This window comes from Ptychodera flava, chromosome 11, assembly GCF_041260155.1.
Source record: "Ptychodera flava strain L36383 chromosome 11, AS_Pfla_20210202, whole genome shotgun sequence".
Lineage (NCBI taxonomy): Eukaryota > Metazoa > Hemichordata > Enteropneusta > Ptychoderidae > Ptychodera > Ptychodera flava.
This window is the reverse complement of record NC_091938.1, coordinates 7774518-7792557: the sequence shown is the minus strand read 5'-3', so window position 1 is coordinate 7792557 and position 18040 is coordinate 7774518. Positions and strand designations below refer to the sequence as shown.

Below are 18040 nucleotides of genomic sequence, written 5' to 3'. Positions count from 1 at the left end.
GTTTATTGTAATGTACAGCATGTAAATGTCCTTGATACATTTTATGTGTCCCGACCTCCATGAAAAGAGGTTTTCAAAATTTATGGAGTTATCGAGATTAATAATTAAAGATCAATAGTAATGATAATAATTTGGTAGGAGAGAAACAAATATAATTACCCAACATGTACCAACACTGAATTCAAATGGCCCTCATTCCTGTATTAATTTATGGGGGAAATTAAATATTCGAATTTCAGAAAATAAATCCTCCGGTGAAAACTTCATACTCCATAATCTTCAAAATGAGTTCCACTAGTGGTAGGCTAAAAGATGATCAGCTCTTTATTTACAACTGGTCCCGAGACGTTCTACCCCTATTAAATTCGGTGATAAAATGTAGGATTAGGAGCACAGCTCTGACACGTTGATTGACTTGTCGAACCTTCGAATAGTGTGCGTTTTGGCGAAGCACACGATGGCTTACCAGCACCAACCAGCTTACGAACGAGCGGGCGTACTTCCCTACTTTTCATGATTTCTTACACTCCGTGCGCAAGATGACTTGCTCACTTTCGGCGGATGTACTATATTTTGATGTTGTATCAACTGTGCTCTCTTTGTGTTTGCTTAACTTTACGATTAATTTCATTTTACCCATCGATGGGAACAACGAAAGGTCGGAGTTTGAACTCTTTGCGAACGCATATTGATGGCCGTATCTTCCAGATAAATAAATTAGATTGAACATAGCGGACAAGAGGAGGGGCGTATATTTTTTGTAAAACACACACATGATTTCGTTTACATAGCTCCCAAATCTCTCGTGTATACACTCTGAGAAATGAACCTCGGTTGAGCAATCTTTTTCACGGCAGGCAGCTCCACCGCAGACCGAACCATGCTGTCTGTTGTAGCTAGCTTCGTTGTAATATTTCGGATGCAAATACGCAACACCGTTCGAAAGTGAAAAACCAGCAAAACTATTGAAAAAATGATTTTGCATGTGTAACACCCCCTGACGGCTGATGACGTTGCGGCGATCACGTGACTGAAATAGTCCAACCAGAGGCGCCGCCCGGTATGGGAGCTCAGAGGTCAAAGGTAAATTGTTAAATTCGTGTTTTGGACGATATCAGAGCTGCCTGTCGTAGCAAAGTAGCTAGATTTTTAACTCTTCCGTTGAGTAGTTTTGAAATTGCCGGTAAGTTTCTAGCAATAAATTTATTACTCTATTACTTCATGTTAATTTTTTCATGGAATTCGATCATTTTCAGTTAAAAATTTCCTCGCCGAAAAAAATCTGTCGGTCTGAGATGTGTGTTAGGTTTCATACCTTCTTTATTCATACATGGGACGTACCGAGGGTAGGGTCAGGTCGGTCTAGTGTGTGCTATGACTGAATGACAGAGACTCGGGAGGGTTGTATCAAGTTATGTTTTATTCATCTCTTGGGAGATAACGGGTCGAGTGCCTGTGTCTCATGTCAGGTCACTCACCTGTTGTTGAACTATGATTTGATTTTCGATGAACTTGCTAGTCTCGGTGACCCAGACTCTCTGCCGGGGGCGCTGTCGCTTCCGCCCGGAGAAGAGAGTCTGGGGAAATACCCATTGCACTATCGTTTTTTAGCTACTATAGACTATAGTCTATAGAAGCTATTGGGATGGGTATCCGTCCGGCGTCCGTCGTCAGTCTGTATGTATGTATGTATGTATGTATGTATGTATGTATGTATGTATGTATGTATGTATGTATGTATGTATGTATGTATGTATGTATGTATGTATGTATGTATGTATGTATGTATGTATGTATGTATGTATGTATGTATGTATGTATGTATGTATGTCCGTGTGTGAGGCGTCCGTCCACTCAAATATCTTGAGAACCGCAGTACCTACTGATTTGATATTTGTTGTGTAGATGAAAAATATGATTTTGAGAAACTTTTTTTTTAATATTTTGATATTGTTGAAAATAGGCAAATTAATGCCCTAAAAGGCGTTTTTGGTAAAAAATCTTCTTCTTCATAACCGCTGGTCAGCCAGCTTTGTTATTGGTATACAGGTCCCTAGGGACAACCCACTTAGATTTGTTAAAATTGTGATGAAATATGCAAATCTGTATTTTTAAGGAATTTTTTTTGTCATTTTTGATCAAAATTGACTTACATTGTATGTAATTCTTGTACTGTATAAACCCTATCAATTCACCCAGAAAAAAATAATTGATATGATTTTAAATAATTGAATTAATTAGGAAATCATCAAAGCCAAAATAATTTTAATGTAGAATTATTAGAAAGTTCGACGTTTTTTTGACAGTTCATAGTGAAATGCTTACCGTCTTGGAGGATTAAAACATGTAAAGGCAACTTTCCTGAATCCCAACTTTGACATATTCTGAACCATCATTTATTGTGCCCTGTATGTTATCTAAAAGAAATTGCTCAAAATAGTTTGTCATGATAGGGTGGTCAAATAAATAGAGATAGAGAAAGTTCTCATTTCCGTTTATGGTTGACTTGGTAAGGATGAAATAAAATTACTTTTTGAGGAAAAAATGAGAGTGGTCAATTAAAAGAGTGGTCAAAGTGATAGGGTTTTTATGGTAAAGCTGGGCTGTAAGATTCCTCATGTGCTATTTATAGCAATTATGCAATCTGTGTAAACAGTGCAATGAAAGTGTTACATGATGCTTTTGATGACCTTGAACTTCTTAAGTTTCAAACATGTGTCTCTTCAGTGTACTTTCTCTGAGTACGAACAGTCTCAACTTATTCAACAGAACTTCCTTACAATGTTAATTTGAAAGTTAAAATGTGCTTGGTTAATAGGATTAATATACTGATAAAAAGATAACCAGCTTAAGACTATAACCTGACAGATATGCTATTTTTTTATGATGAAAATCTTGATTTGAGCAAGTCTTGTTTACTTTAATTAGAATGTAATTAACTCTCGTTTATTAGCTACTATAGACTAATATAGTCTATAGAAGCTATTGGGATGGGTATCTGTCCGGCGTGCACTGTCAGTATATATGTATGTATGTATGTATGTATGTATGTATGTATGTATGTATGTCCGTTTGTGAGGCGTCTGTCCACTCAAATATCTTGAGAACTGCAGTACTTACTGATTTGATATTTGTTGTGTGGATAAAATATATGATTTTGAGAAACTCTTTTTATTGATTTTTGATATTGTTGAAAATATGCAAATTAGCCCCCAAAAAGGTGTTTTGTTAAAAAAAATCTTCTTCATAACCACTGGTCAGACAGCTTTGTTATTTGGTATACAGGTCCCTAGGGATAACCCAACTTAGATTTGTTAAAATTGTGATGAAATATGCAAATCTGTATTTTTACGGAATTTTTTTTCCATTTTTGGTCAGGCCATCCTGAAATGAGCTATCAAAGATATCCACCTTCTTCATCAATACATGTGTCACAAAAGGTTATTCTCTACATAACACAGCAGAGCTCTGTCAACTGTTGAGTCGCTTGTTTTTTCAAAACCGCTGGTCAGACAGCTTTAATATTTGGTTTACAGGTCCCTAGGATGACCTTAGTGAGATAATTTCATACAGTCAGGAAATACTTAATTTTGTATCCATGTCTATAGTAGCTTCAGGGACTTTGACGCTATTTTTCAAATGGCGACTGACGGAAAATCGTCAGCCTCTGATGGGCTAGAACCCACTCTGATCTCAATCGTGACCCTAACACTTCCAAAATGGCAGCAAACACACGGCTTATGTCAACGAAAGGTGTGTTAGTTGATACAACTACATGCATCGCGTGTAGTTGTTACCGCTGGAAGGACAGATACTTCTTGATTAAACCCCAAGGGGAACGAACTCCCCACGTTGAAAAAGTTGAGACCTTTTACGGGGTAAAATTAACGAATGATGAAAAAAACCACGGTGCATTTATTTGTCGTCAGTGCAAACGACATATTGAAAAGTACATCCACCACCACGATTTGGCCATGCCGCTGCAGTTCGTCATCGCCTCATGGAAGGAAGCCAACCACTGAAAACCCCAAAGGCAAAAAGAGGTCCTCAAAGCAGACTACAGGCGGTGAGTGTAAACTGTACTCATATTTAGTGCTTATAACTTCTTTTAACCAGCTAGCTCAACATCCACATGATCACTTTTCAGTCTAGCTGCAGTACAGTAGTCGGCCACTCGAGGTGTTACCTGATAGTGGTATTTGAGTCGGACGGCAAAACCGTCCGACCCAAATACTCAGGCAAAACCTCGAGCTACTTTACTGCAGGTATTTCCAGTCTTGTTTAAATGACCGGCCCTTTGCTAGTAATTTGCCGATGTTGTTACATGCAATGTGATCGCAGTCTAGTCTCTGTAAAAACGTTCCCAGGCATTGCCTGATCCATGATGCATATATCTTCTCGGAGCAATTAAAAAAACTGAACAGAAATATTTTGAACTTACAGGTACAGTGTCGTATCGTGTTATCATCATATATCTTACAAAGGAAACCTAAACAGGTGTTTTCTACTATTTTTGCAGGACGGCGATAGCCCCGAGTCGACAAAAATAACACCACAGTCTAAAAGAAAACGTATTTTGACACCACTGTCAAAGGTAAGTTGTTTATCACAGAGAAGTTAACCCCTTATTATATGTTATAGAGTTTTGCTGACAACCAATCTAACCACTGTCATGTTGGTTGAAATGTATGTCGAATTCCAAATCAACAGCAAAACAGTAAATGATTTAATATGAACCAGATATGAACTGAATGGCCTCGCGTGCACATTTTGTAAAGTACTTCTTGGGGTATTGGCTTTTATGAAGAAGGAAAATGTGTCAATAGATGACAAAATTTGTTCCCGAATTTCTCAAAATTAGAATAGTTGGACGATAAAATCACTTGCACAGTCTTTAGATGGTTGTAAGGTTGCTGTGAACTGTGCCTATGACAAAGATAAAATAATGATGGCGTAAATAAAACATACATAGAGACATACATACATACAGATGACGGACGCCGTGTCATACTATAAGCACACATTGGTATACCAAATGTATGCCAAAAAAAATAAATAAAAGGCAAAATCAGCTTATAAAGATTGGAAAATTTACAGAATTAAAACTTTTACAAATCATTACATTACATTGTTTTTATTCCCGAAATTAATCCAATCTATCTAAATTTGACATTATCCCCACTGTATTACGCAATGAAAAAAAAGAAAAGAAACCATTTGAAAAATTATGATCCAACAATATCTGTCGATGCAAGTGCAAATGACTGAGCAGGCTCTTGACTGGCAGAGGTCGCGTTTGCGTATAAATTCTGCATATTTCACATAAAATTGCCATGTAGAACGAGTTGACCTACTTCACAGTATCTCAATGCGCCCAAAAACGATACAATCATCTGTGCCGCGCCGTGTAGCAGCAAAATGAGTTCGTGACCTTTGAAGCACGCGTTTCAAAAAATAAATACCCATGGGAACCTGCTCACCACGCCACGCAACTCATGTACAGCTGACTATGGTGCACTTGTCAGGCGATGGTCGATGATTCTGGTTATTGCCTATATTGTCAAGTTCAATGCCTAATTTACGGAAACACGAACTCTGTCTAGTGTATTCGAAGCTCTGCGTACAGGTTGTGCACACGGCCTCTACCACGTGGTGTCCTGTGGACAGTGTGGTACAAGCCGTCGGCCTACCACCGTACCGCCGGGAAACGCAGACCTATTGTACGCAGGAGCTAGCCTACTGCTGCTGATTTAACATCAATGGCAACAGGAAATCTCATGAAAAATTTGTTATTGTTGGTTCTGTAGCTAATACAATCTTGAAAAGCAACTTAAAAGACACAGACTGTCAATACGTCGCCATAATATTATGCTGATCTCAGGGGAACCATGCCGGAATATAAATTCGCTGACACACACACAAGATTGAAAAGTGTCACTCTACGGTAAGCGTCATAATATTTGATCAATGCATTTTTCTCTGAGAATGAGATGTAGCTACATCTCATTCTCAGAGAAAAATGCATTGATCAAATATTATGACGCTTACCTTCGATAATCTAGCTTTTGGTTCGCTATGTCCAGAGTAACCCACACGATTCTTAAAGTCAAACGTCGACACGACGACATCAACAGTCAAAACTCAAGATTAGCGATCAGCAGCGCGGCCGAGTGACTGAATTCAGAAATCACTTTGTGTAAAATGTTTTAGTATAGCGCCCTCAAACATACTTATTTAGCCTGCCATAGACTTATACAGGCCACAAATTTTCTTTTACTCATAACTTGATAAATTCGCAAAGCACAACCACCAAAAACTAATCAGTTCTTGCAAATTTGAAGAACAAATTGTGTGCGAAATGTGATCGGAATCTGCCAAGCCGTTTTTGAGATATCGTGCTAACAGACAGACACACACACAGAAACGCCTAAACCATAACCTCGCTGCGCGCATGCGCACGCGAGGTAAAAACTGATCAATTGATTTGATTGGTGGATTAAAGCATTTCTGCTTGGATATTAAAACTTCCTTTTTTTCGTTACATTTTAAAAATATTTTCCGACATTTAAAATCAAAACTCTCATTTATAGTACTTGTCATGATAATAATTACTTCAGTGTGATAATCTGATGTGTAACATGACAGTTGTCCATACCATTTCTTTTTTTAAATTACCGTTTTACTATTGTGCCAGTATTACTTGTTCTGTGCATTAATTATAATTCTTTGTCCTACTTCCTAGGGTCTAATCTTTTGTTAATTTTTATTTTTCATGGATGAAGTTGAAAAGAACACCTTGTCACATTCCCATGCCTGAGACTCCCCATGGAACACCAAGAAAAATGAGGAGTTTAAGAATCCTGTCACAGGAGGTAATTATGTGTAAACAAATCTAACCAGAAATACATAATAAATCAGGTAACTGTTGTACTTAGCTGGCCCATGGAGGTAATCTATGTCTCACCTGACATTCACAAAGAACCAAGTTTGACAATTGTATACATTCACTGGATAGTTTCACCAAGAGCAGACCATGAATGTGAACATTGAATTCAGTATTAGTTCTACTTCATGTCTTTTATCCTCATGCAACACTACTCTGAAAAGAAGTACTTTTGAACTAATGTGGACATTAATTATGTTTCAGACCTAAACATAGCTTCTGTCATGGCCTATGAGGTTTATAGACTCCACCTACTTTCATTACTGAATGTATGCAAGCATGCATGTAAGTTAAGTTTGCCTTCAATTTAATCAGTTGCAGATGGTGGGAAATGAACTGTCAACCCCAAGAACAAATGTTAAGCTGCACTTTGGAAACACCTCAACCAGTTCAGCTAAATCCACAATGATTCATTTCCGATCATGTTCTGCTGCACCAAAACTACGACCAGTCATCAACTCATTGTCCAATGGGTCCATTCAAAAATCAATCAGACAGCTCATGTCAGCTGATTTATTGCATCAAGGTTCACTGAAAGGACTTGCTGCTGCTGTGAGAGCAGAAGCTAGAAAAGAGACAAAAACATTGAAACATTTAAGATGAAATGACAGTCCTTTCAACAAGAAGGCTGCCATAAGGAAATAAAATCCAAACTACCCATATTATGGACGGTTCTAACTTCTGTTTGCGACAAAAACACTACTTTGGCTGAGAATCATATGATGATGGCAGTATCAATATTGCTGAGAGCAAGAAACAGAAACATAAGTGGACTTCAGGAGTCAATTAGCCTAAGTTTGTATCAGAGTCAGCTACAAAAAGAAGGCTATGAAATTCTGCACCAGTTGGGAGTCAGCATGACATATCGCACAGTACTGAACAAACTCAGTAAGGCTGACTCAAAGGTGGATGAGAAAGTATTATTGTGGAAGGAATCATAAAAAAAATAATCAGGTATTTAATAATTTCACAACAGATGTTAACTGTGTCAGTGGTACACACACTCTGAGTGAATCATGGGACAGCACATCCTATAATGTCGGTTTTATGAAACCCCAAGGCATAATGAGGTCAAGATTTGTAGTGTGCTCTCTTTCAAATATAGTATTTAAAATTCATGCATTAATCCTTTAATTGTATCAGGAAACATTGTCTTGTTTCTAAAGCTAAAATTTTGCATCATGTTTGCTTAGAGTGATCAATGCTGACAAGGTTTTCTTTTAATTTTATTTTAAAGGTGAAAAGAAATGACACAGGGCTCAGCTTGGTGATGAGGGATCATGCATATACTGTGCAGCAGGAACAGAGTCAAGACGATCATACATATGCCATAAGTTCAGAGAAAGAAGTGATGAGAAATTGTATGCTTGAACCAGGTTATCGCTTCAATATTGACAATCTGGACTATGAAATCAAAGTACGGAATATGACTGCTGAACATCAGAACAGATCAAAACATTATGTTCAGGTAATGCAGCTTTTCATCGTTATCCAGATTTTTGAAGTTCACAAGAAATTTATAACAATTAGCTACAATTTAAGAAAAATTTGAAATTTATGTTGATTTAAGGGAATTTATATACACTGCATTGTGTGTGTCTTGTAATTTAATGTTTGCTGTACATGTCGACTAACTGATGCATCTGTTTGTGAAGTACATTTACCTTTGCTGTATGTTTACCTATTTATTGAAGCTTTGCTGAGCTTATCTGATCTGATTAAGTCTGATTGTCCATTGTTTGTTGTGCATTATTTTTTTTAAATTTGCATCAGCCAGTGTAGTGAATGTGATTTACAATGACTTAATTCCATAAATACAAAGTAGAAAAAAACCTAGAAATGTTTGAATTCCTCTTGAAGGAGATACATCATGCACAGCTGATCTTTTTCCCTTTTGTCACACGATATTAAATGTGTTCACACAAAACACTATTCTTTACATTAATAAGCATGCCCTGTCAAAAATGTGCCCCTTTAAGTTTCCACAAAACTGCATAAATCTGATTTTCCTCTAATTCTAGGAAAGGTCGATTTGTGTCCTGGATTTGTCAGGGAAAGTCATGCTCTTTAAAAATTAACTTGTCCTGACCTAGGGCCAAAAATTAATATGTGTATTTCTGGTATCCAAGCCGACTGTACAAACCCACTGTCCCTGGACTTTTTGGGCAACAATGTACAGCAAAGTTTACAAATGCAGGGCTCGAAATAATACCTGTCTGCCTGTCCCGGACAAGTGAAATTTGGCCTGGGACAAGTAGTTTGAAAAGTACTTGTCCAAGTGGACTATATATACAAGGAACATGAACATAGAACCTGACGATGTGCATTACAAAAAAGGGGGGACAGGGGGGACATATACTATTACCCTCTAAAACGTCCGCAAAAGGTAAACAACTTTTTTTATTTTTAAAATGTAACTCACTGATGATAGAAAGTAAAATATAGAATGAAAACAAAGAAAAAAATGTGAAATGTAACCTAACCCTTGACCTTGATCTGCAAGGCTTGTTCACGTTCCGTTCGACCAAAACAGACGATAGGGGTAGTGCGCGCGACAGGGAGCCTGTCACCTGGGAAATGGAATGTGTCATGTGGGAATGCTCACGTTTAGTCACGGAATATGAGATCAAAGGTCATAAGCCAGGCTTTTGCGCAAGCGCTTCCCTCAAATAACTATTGCTGTTCGTACATCTAATGCTGCATACAACTGTACAGTCTTCTCCGGTAGGTGACTGGGTACCGTATGCTGTGAGATCAAACCGATTGAAACCACCGTATATGTTAATAGTAGAGAAAGTGCATGAGCCACAAAGTGAGTATCATTTTTTATCAGTCATTTGTGATAGACTTGTAACAGAAGGAATGAGATGCAACAACTGTTGCAGAGGTAGAGGTCTGATTTTTGGCATATAGGAATTTATTAGCTATACATTTTTTTTCCCAAAATGTCACGTGACCTCAATGACCTTTGACCTTGATTATACATATATATGCATATCTCAGTAACCACAAGTTCTATACCCTTCAATTTTGATAGGATATTAGACCTTAAGATGTCACATCTTGTACCTCATTTATTATGCGCATATGTATTTCTTGGCTGGCCAATACAGCTACAGGTCTGATCTTTTTCCCAATTTAGAACCATAACTTAGACATGCCTCATGTGTTTCAAATTGGGAACAACGACATAGACCTATGTGCCCATAGATCTCAACATATACACTCCAGTGATACTTCTTAATGACCACATTTCCCTGCCCCATCAAGACTAATACTCCTATTACTATGTCATTGTCAATGACTTGTTTAGAACTATATTTTCGTTTTAAACTACAGTTCTTTGATGCAGTGTGGTCGTCTGGCAATCCATCATCACGGCAGATGTAGTGCATCCAATACACAGTCCACACTGTCCGATCATGCGTGCATGTTTTCCTGTTATAATTCAATTGGGTCAGAATTTTGTAGCAAGGAACATACAAAATCTTGCAGATAAATCAATTTGGATGATCTATGTACATCTATGCAAATTCCAAGTTTTGTGAACATGTGAAAATTATGTTTTTGCCTTCATGTACAAGATGGCATGTTTACCAAGCTGGACGCTCACTGCTAAAAAAACAATAGGTTTTATTACAGTTTCACATTTCAACCCTTTCTTTGCATCTTTCTCAGCAACATTCCCCAAACCTCTCTCCTTGCATCCCTACCGCTAAATGCACTGAGGAGCACAGTGTCATCATTGACGCTATTTTCTATAAATATAAATAATATTGTGAAGCAGTCAGTTGATGTAGAGTGTAAACCATGTTCAAGTAAATATTTTTGGAATGATAATGCTAAACAAGATTTCTTAAATACTCTGCAAAGTTCATCTATTCAAGAAGACTTTAGAAATTTTAATATTGAGTGTCATAGTTCCCATTCTTGTGATAATATTGTAAAAGTATTTGAAGGTATTATTCACAAAGTCTCAGATCGCTGTTTACGTAAGGTTACGCCGAAATTGAAAAAGAAGAAATCAAAACGTGGTTTTCAGCCTTGGTTTGATAAGTCTTGTTTTTCACTTCGTAAAGATCTTAAGATTGCTGTAAATTGTTGAATCGCTACCCAAATGATCCACATATTAGAGGAAAATGTTTCACTCTAAAAAGAGAATACAAAAAATTGTTAAAATATAAACGGTCAACTTTCAGAGAGAGTCAATTAAGGAAATTAGAAAGGGTTTATTCCGAAGACCATAATGATTACTGGAAATTGTGGAAGGATATTTCAGGGAGTCATGTCTGTAAGAAAATTGACTCGTCTATCTCTCCTGCTGAATGGTTTTATCATTTTAAGCAGTTAGGTGATTTTCTTGTGAAGAAACTGATAATGTTTCTAAACGTATCATATCTGAATTAACAAAAATGGAAGCTGCCAATGAATATGATGTGAACGTTATTCTTAATTCCACATTTAGAGAATTAGAAATATTTAAGGCTTTGCGTAAATTAAAATCAGGGAAATCCCCAGGTGTCGATGGTATTTTGAATGAAATGCTAAAATATGGTGGTTCTTCCATACTTACTCCATTGTGTTCATTATTCAATGTCATCCTCAGATCAGGAACATTTCCAAATGCTTGGAAAAAAGCATATTTGGTCCCTGTGTTCAGATCAGGTGATACATGTGATCCGTCAAATTACAGAGGTATTTCTAGAAATAGTTGCCTTGCAAAATTGTTTACCTCTGTGTTGAATGATAGGCTTCTAAACTTTCTTAATAGCAATGGTATTCTTTCGCCATTTCAGTCTGATTTCAGAGCAAAGAGGAGAACTGCAAATAATCTTGTTGTTTTGCGTTCTGCTATCGATCAACATGTCTATGCGAAATTTTCTCAGTCAAGCTGTAGTCCCAGTCGTAGGTACCTTTATTGTTGTTTTGTAGATTTTCAGAAAGCATTTGACAGGGTTTGGCGTACAAATTTACTTTGGAAATTACAGAAATATGGCATTAATGGTAATTTTTATAGCTTAATTAAGTCCATGTACCACAACATTAAGTATTGTGTGAAAAGTAACAATGCTTTACTGAAGAATTTGACTCCAATTTAGGAGTTAGGCAAGGGCGTAACTTAAGTCCAACTTTGTTTAATATTTTTATAAATGATCTTCCCAGTACATTTGGTTCCAGTCAGGACTGTCCTATCAAACTTAGTAAACTCCTTATCAGTTGTCTATGTATGCTGATGATCTTTTATTGATTTCAGAATCTGAAACAGGCTTACAAAGCTGCTTAGATAAACTTCATAGTTTTTGTCGTGAATGGAAATTATCTATTAACATAAAGAAAACGAAACTTATTGTGTTTAACAAAAGTAATCATCTTTTAAAAGGAGTTACACTCACTTACAATGGAGTGACTCTTGACTTAGTGAAAACGTACTGTTACCTTGGTTTTGTCATTACCCCAAATGGTAGATTCAAAGGTAATTTTCATAATCTTAAATTGAAGGCAATGAAAGCTCTTTTCAGCCTTCGTAAGGGCCTTCAGAATGGTTCACTTTCTGTAAAAGTTGCATTACCACTCTTTGATAGTTTAATTGTTCTATTATGACATATGGCTGTGAAATATGGGGACATGAAATTAATGACAAATGTAACTTTCTCAATGATGTTGGTATATCTTATTATAGATTTATCCTAGGAGTCTCTAAACATGCACCGTCTGATGGTGTTGTTGGAGAGCTGGGTAGATATCCAATTCACTTTATGGTGATAAAACACATGCTCAAATACTGGCATCGATTGGTTTTATCAGATGACATCTTAATGAGATCTGCTTATACATCAAGGTTGAATTCAGATTGGTCTAATTATATACAAAGCATTTGAACTCTTACAGTGGGAGTGATATATGGTCTTGTGTTTGCAATATCAATTCCACAGTTAATAATGTATATGATAGTTTATGTGAAATGTATGAACAAACATGGCTGAGAAACATTCATAATGATACGAGGAAGTGTGGAATGCAGAGGAATAAGCTCCGAACTTACAGGCTATTAAGACAAAAATTGAATTTGAAAGTTACTTGCTAGATATAAGATCTTGTACCTATAGGAGGTGGCTGACAAAACTAAGAATTTCGGATCACAACCTACAAATAGAACTGGGTATATAGAAGGTCAATTCCAAAAGTTCCTGCAAATGAAAGATTCTGCAAGCATTGTAAGTCTTTAGTTGAGGATGAATTTCACTTTGTAATAGAATGTCCAAAATACAGAGCTTATCGAAATAGTCTATTTACATCCACTAGTTTGTATAATCCTGGCTTTCTTGATTTGAATGATAGAGAAAAGTTCATGTATATCTTTACTCACGAAAACAAACTACCTCTTGCCAAATTTATTTCTTGTACGTTAGTTTCTCCCCTAGCAGCAGCTTCATCCAGTGTTTGCTGAGTTTTGTAATTTTTGCCTTACCGCACTCCTTGAGTGTGTTGTTGAGCAATAAAGTAAAGTATTAAAGTTTAATCAGATCGGAATAATATGTAAAAGTATGAAACACAGGCATTTCTACGGTATCACTTTGCGGTAAAAGAGGGCTCGGACAACACTTCATAAAAGATTTTTGCATCACTGTTTTGTCAATAATGATCTGGCAAACCGGCGCTACCCGCAGGTTATCGTAACGTTGCTTGGATAGTCGTTCGAGGCGGGCGGCCGCAGGTCGCCGTTTACTTGGAAAAAAGATAACGGCGACCTGCGACCGCCCGCCTCGAACGACTATCCAAGTAACGTTTACCCCCGATAACCTGTGGCGCTACCATAGCGTATACCCGATTTGTCGCTTACGGCCTCCGTGCCTCCCAGCTGGGTCGGAAGCACAGACGAATAGGGTCGACTAGACTAGTGCTACTACGGCCCTCTCTTGAAAAAGTGAACTCTCATCGACACTCTTTCTACGTATTCGATCGCCAAGATCGCGAGACTTCGCAAAAACCAGAATAGTCTGGTGCCGAAGCACAAAACCCAAAAATTTCGGCCCCACAATTGTTCTCGGTGGTTTCTGTATCTTCGAAGCCTACTGAATCAGGACCTGCATGATGCCACCCTGGCACCCTTGGGCATTTTAATATATTCAAGATGGCCGCCAAGATGGCCGCCAAATATGTAAATGGTGATATCTCAGCTCTGTGAAATGTTATCAAATGATTTTAGTGTCGTATGCCTGGTAAACAGGGCCAAGAAATTCATTTATTTCATTGCCGAACATGTACAACCCTTAATTTGCATAAAAATCCAAGATGGCTGCCAAAATGACCTCAAAAACAGGTAAAATGCCATATCTCAGCTCCATGAGAAGCTGTTGGAGTCATTGTGGTCTCCTTTGCCAGGCAAATGGGGGTAAGGAACTCATATCTTCCATTGCCTAATATTTACAACCCTTAATTTGCATAAAAATCCAAGATGGCTGCCAAGACGACCTCAAAAAAGTTAAAATGTCATATCTGAGCTGAATGACTAGCTGTTGGAGTCATTTTGCTCTCCTTTGCAAGGTATATTGGGTCAAGCAATTCATATCTTTCATTAGCTGGCATGTGCAACCCTTAATTTGCATAAAATTTTATTGCATAAAATCCAAATATCTGTTTAAGTGTGTAACAAGTCATATCTCAATACGCTATGCCACTGATTTTGGTGTCTTTCAGCATGTTTTACGGGACAAAGAATAGGTGTATTTTGTTATATTTGCTGTAAAATCAACCATGATAATCTAAAATTGATATTTACAATCCAAGATGGCTGCAAAATTGGTTTCCACTACAAATATCAATTTATATCTTAGCTGAAATTGCTTCCTAGAGACTAATACATTAAGGGTTCAAGGCAGAAGGATAAGTTTCTTTCGTTATATAAAATGTAACATATTTCATTGAAACCAAAAATGACCACCCAGTATCAACTATGGCCATACAAATGGATGCCACAAAAACATTGAGTCGTATCTTAACCAACCAAGCAATCCTGAGACCTATTTTGTTTTGTTTGTTCTGGTTTTATTGGTCGCAGGTTTTTCATCACTTGTTTCTGAGCTGGAAAAATCTTACTTCTAATAGAAGGATTTTATCCCACATTGCCGCTATAATGGTTTCATAAAACATTACAACAACATTTATCCAGCATCTTTGACACAAGGTTGTATGTGTTTGGATCCGTTTGAGAGGTCATTGAATTCACATTTCCATTCATATAAATTGTCAAACCATGCATTTAAATTCAATTATATTGAACTGTACCTTTCCATACAACGTGAAGGGTCATATTATCATTTGTCAATCAACTACAATAAATGAGCTTCAGTTATTCGAGGCAATTTTACTGAGCGTTCTTTTGCCCTTGCAGAAAGTGACTTGTTTGGTCATCTTTGAGCAATCCTGAGTCATCTGTCTTGTTTATCTTTGCACAAATTTAGTCACTCAGGTCAATTTCAGTAGGATCTTTAATATTGCTGGCCTTCAAATATATGACCACAAGGCAAAGTCCTTCTATGGATACTTTTATCATTGCGGGTATGGTTTTCTGATTTGACAATGAAATACTTGTCTTTTGCCATCTTGACGACCAGGTTTCATGTCATCCGTCAGACGTTGTACCCTAAGCTTTGCAACCGTCATGCTGCAAACAAGTGTCTAGTTCATGCTAAAGTGTCATTCATGGGCAGCAGGAATACCAAACTCTTGCATTTGGCACCAATTCAGAGCACTTTGAGCAGTTTAATTGCATTATAAACACCAACGTTAGATTTAGTGAGGTGTGAGTTGCATCTTTGCCAATCAAGCATTCTTAAAGACCTCTTTTGATGAGTATGGTCATGTTTTTATTAGTCGCAGAATTTGAATCTCTTGTTAGTTGACCTGAAAAAAAAACTTTCAAGAACATTGCAAACTGAGGGAGTTATCTTTTAATGCTTATAATGGTGTCAAAAATATTACATCATGTCTCTATTTACTAAGTAGCTTGCTTTTTTGCGAGGCCGATTTTTGCGTCTTTGGATACATTTGAAGTGTCAATTGTATATAATACTGTTCAATGCAAAACATATATCAAAAGTGAAGTCAAAACATCATCGATGCCCTAAAAAGAGTTGCAAAACAGGCATGTTGCCTTAACTTATATTATCATTGATCATCTTTGAGATTGATTCTTAATATTTGCCGGCATGCTAGTATCGTGGAACTCACTTTTCCAATTACATGAACTGTTTACCTACCATTCATCAATTAAATGAAAATATGACCTCTGGAATAGCTGCCATATCATATAATATGTAATACTTCAGCTGACTGAGTATTTGATGACGTTGATTTTGGTGGCATTTGGTGGCACGTTTATAATACTTATCTGTAACAATGTACCAAAATACTCATTTTCGAGTTTTCGACCAAAACTGTAAGATTCGGTAAGATTCTAGCACAAAATCATCCTTCATCGCTTTTGTTATTAACAGGGCCATTAATATTGACATTTGCTTGCTATACTATACTCGCAGAAAATACAGATGTCACAGCCAGTTGAGTTAAAGAGCGCCTGTAACTTCTTGTGGAATATGGAGGGTCGCTTAGCATATCCATTAGGAATGAATGTATGCACTTCTGGCGAGCTGGTTAGCCTTGACTAAAAGTTTAATGCAAAGTGATTTGACTCATTCATCTTTCAGCCAACCGAACTCGAACTCACAGAAATCCATTGAGACCTTCCATCTTTGTTGACAATACCGTTCCTTATATATATATATATATATATATATATATATATATATATATATATATATATATATATATATATATATATATATATATATATATATATATATATATATATATATATAAACACATTACTTCAAGTACAAAGTAATGAAATCTATTACTTAAGTTTCATGCATCTTGCAATCCTCAGATAGAGTGAAAGGATTACTAGCTCGACACTCTTACATATATGTAAGAGTGTCCCGATGTTCTTGAAAGTTTTTTTTTCAGGTCAGATAACAAGAGATTCAAATTCTGCGACTAATAAAACATGACCATACTCATCAAAATAGGTCTTAAAGAATGCTTGATTGGCAAAGATGCAACTCACACCTCACTAAATCTAACATTGGTGTTTGTAATGCCAATGCAAGAGTTGGTATTCCTGCTGCCTATGAATGACACTTTAGTATAAACTAAACACTTGTTTGCAGAATGACGGTTGCAAAGCTTAGGGTACAACGTCCGACGGATGACATGAAACCTGGTCGTCAAAATGGCAAAAGACAAGTATTTTCGTTGTTAAATCAGAAAACCATACCCGCAATGATGAAAGTATTCATAGAAGGACTCTGCTACACCCACTTTTGGTCATATATTTGAAGGCCAGCAAAATTAAAGATCCTACTGAAATTGACCTGAATGACTAAATTTGTGCAAAGATAAACAAGACAGATGACTCAGGATTGCTCAAAGATGACCAAACAAGTCACTTTCTGCAAGTGCAAAAGCATGCTCAGTAAATTCCCCTCGAATAACTGAAGCTCATTTTTTGTGGTTGATTGACAAATGATAATATGACCCTTCACGTTGTATGGAAAGGTACAGTTCAATATAATGAATTTAAATGCATGATTTGACAATTTATATGAATGGAAATGTGAATTCAATGACCTCTCAAACGGATCCAAACACATACAACCTTGTTTCAAAGATGCTGGATAAATGTTGTTGTAATGTTTTATGAAACCATTATAGCGGCAATGTGGGATAAAATCCTTCTATTAGAAGTAAGATTTTTCCAGCTCAGAAACAAGTAATGAAACACCTGCGACCAATAAAACCTGACCAAACACAACAAAATAGGTCTCAAGATTGCTTGGTTGGTTAAGATACGACTCAATGTTTTTGTGGCATCCATGTGTGTGGCCATAGTTGATATTGGGTGGTCATTTTTGCTTCAATGAAATACGTATTTTTACATTTTATATATCAAAAGAAACTAACCCTTTTGCCTTGAACCCTTAATGTATTAGTCTCTAGGAAGCAATTTCAGCTAAGATATAAATTGATATTTGTTGT

The 18040-nt window shown here is 36.8% G+C and overlaps 1 long non-coding RNA gene across 1 annotated transcript; it reads left to right on the top strand.

Annotated features, from left to right (window-relative positions):
- The first annotated feature begins 6771 nt into the window (after window positions 1-6771).
- LOC139143427 (uncharacterized) lies at window positions 6772-9099 on the top strand. Its single transcript, XR_011554588.1, has 3 exons — window positions 6772-6872; window positions 7259-7897; window positions 8181-9099. It is a non-coding gene; the product is annotated as an uncharacterized lncRNA (long non-coding RNA).
- The last annotated feature ends 8941 nt before the right edge of the window (window positions 9100-18040 follow it).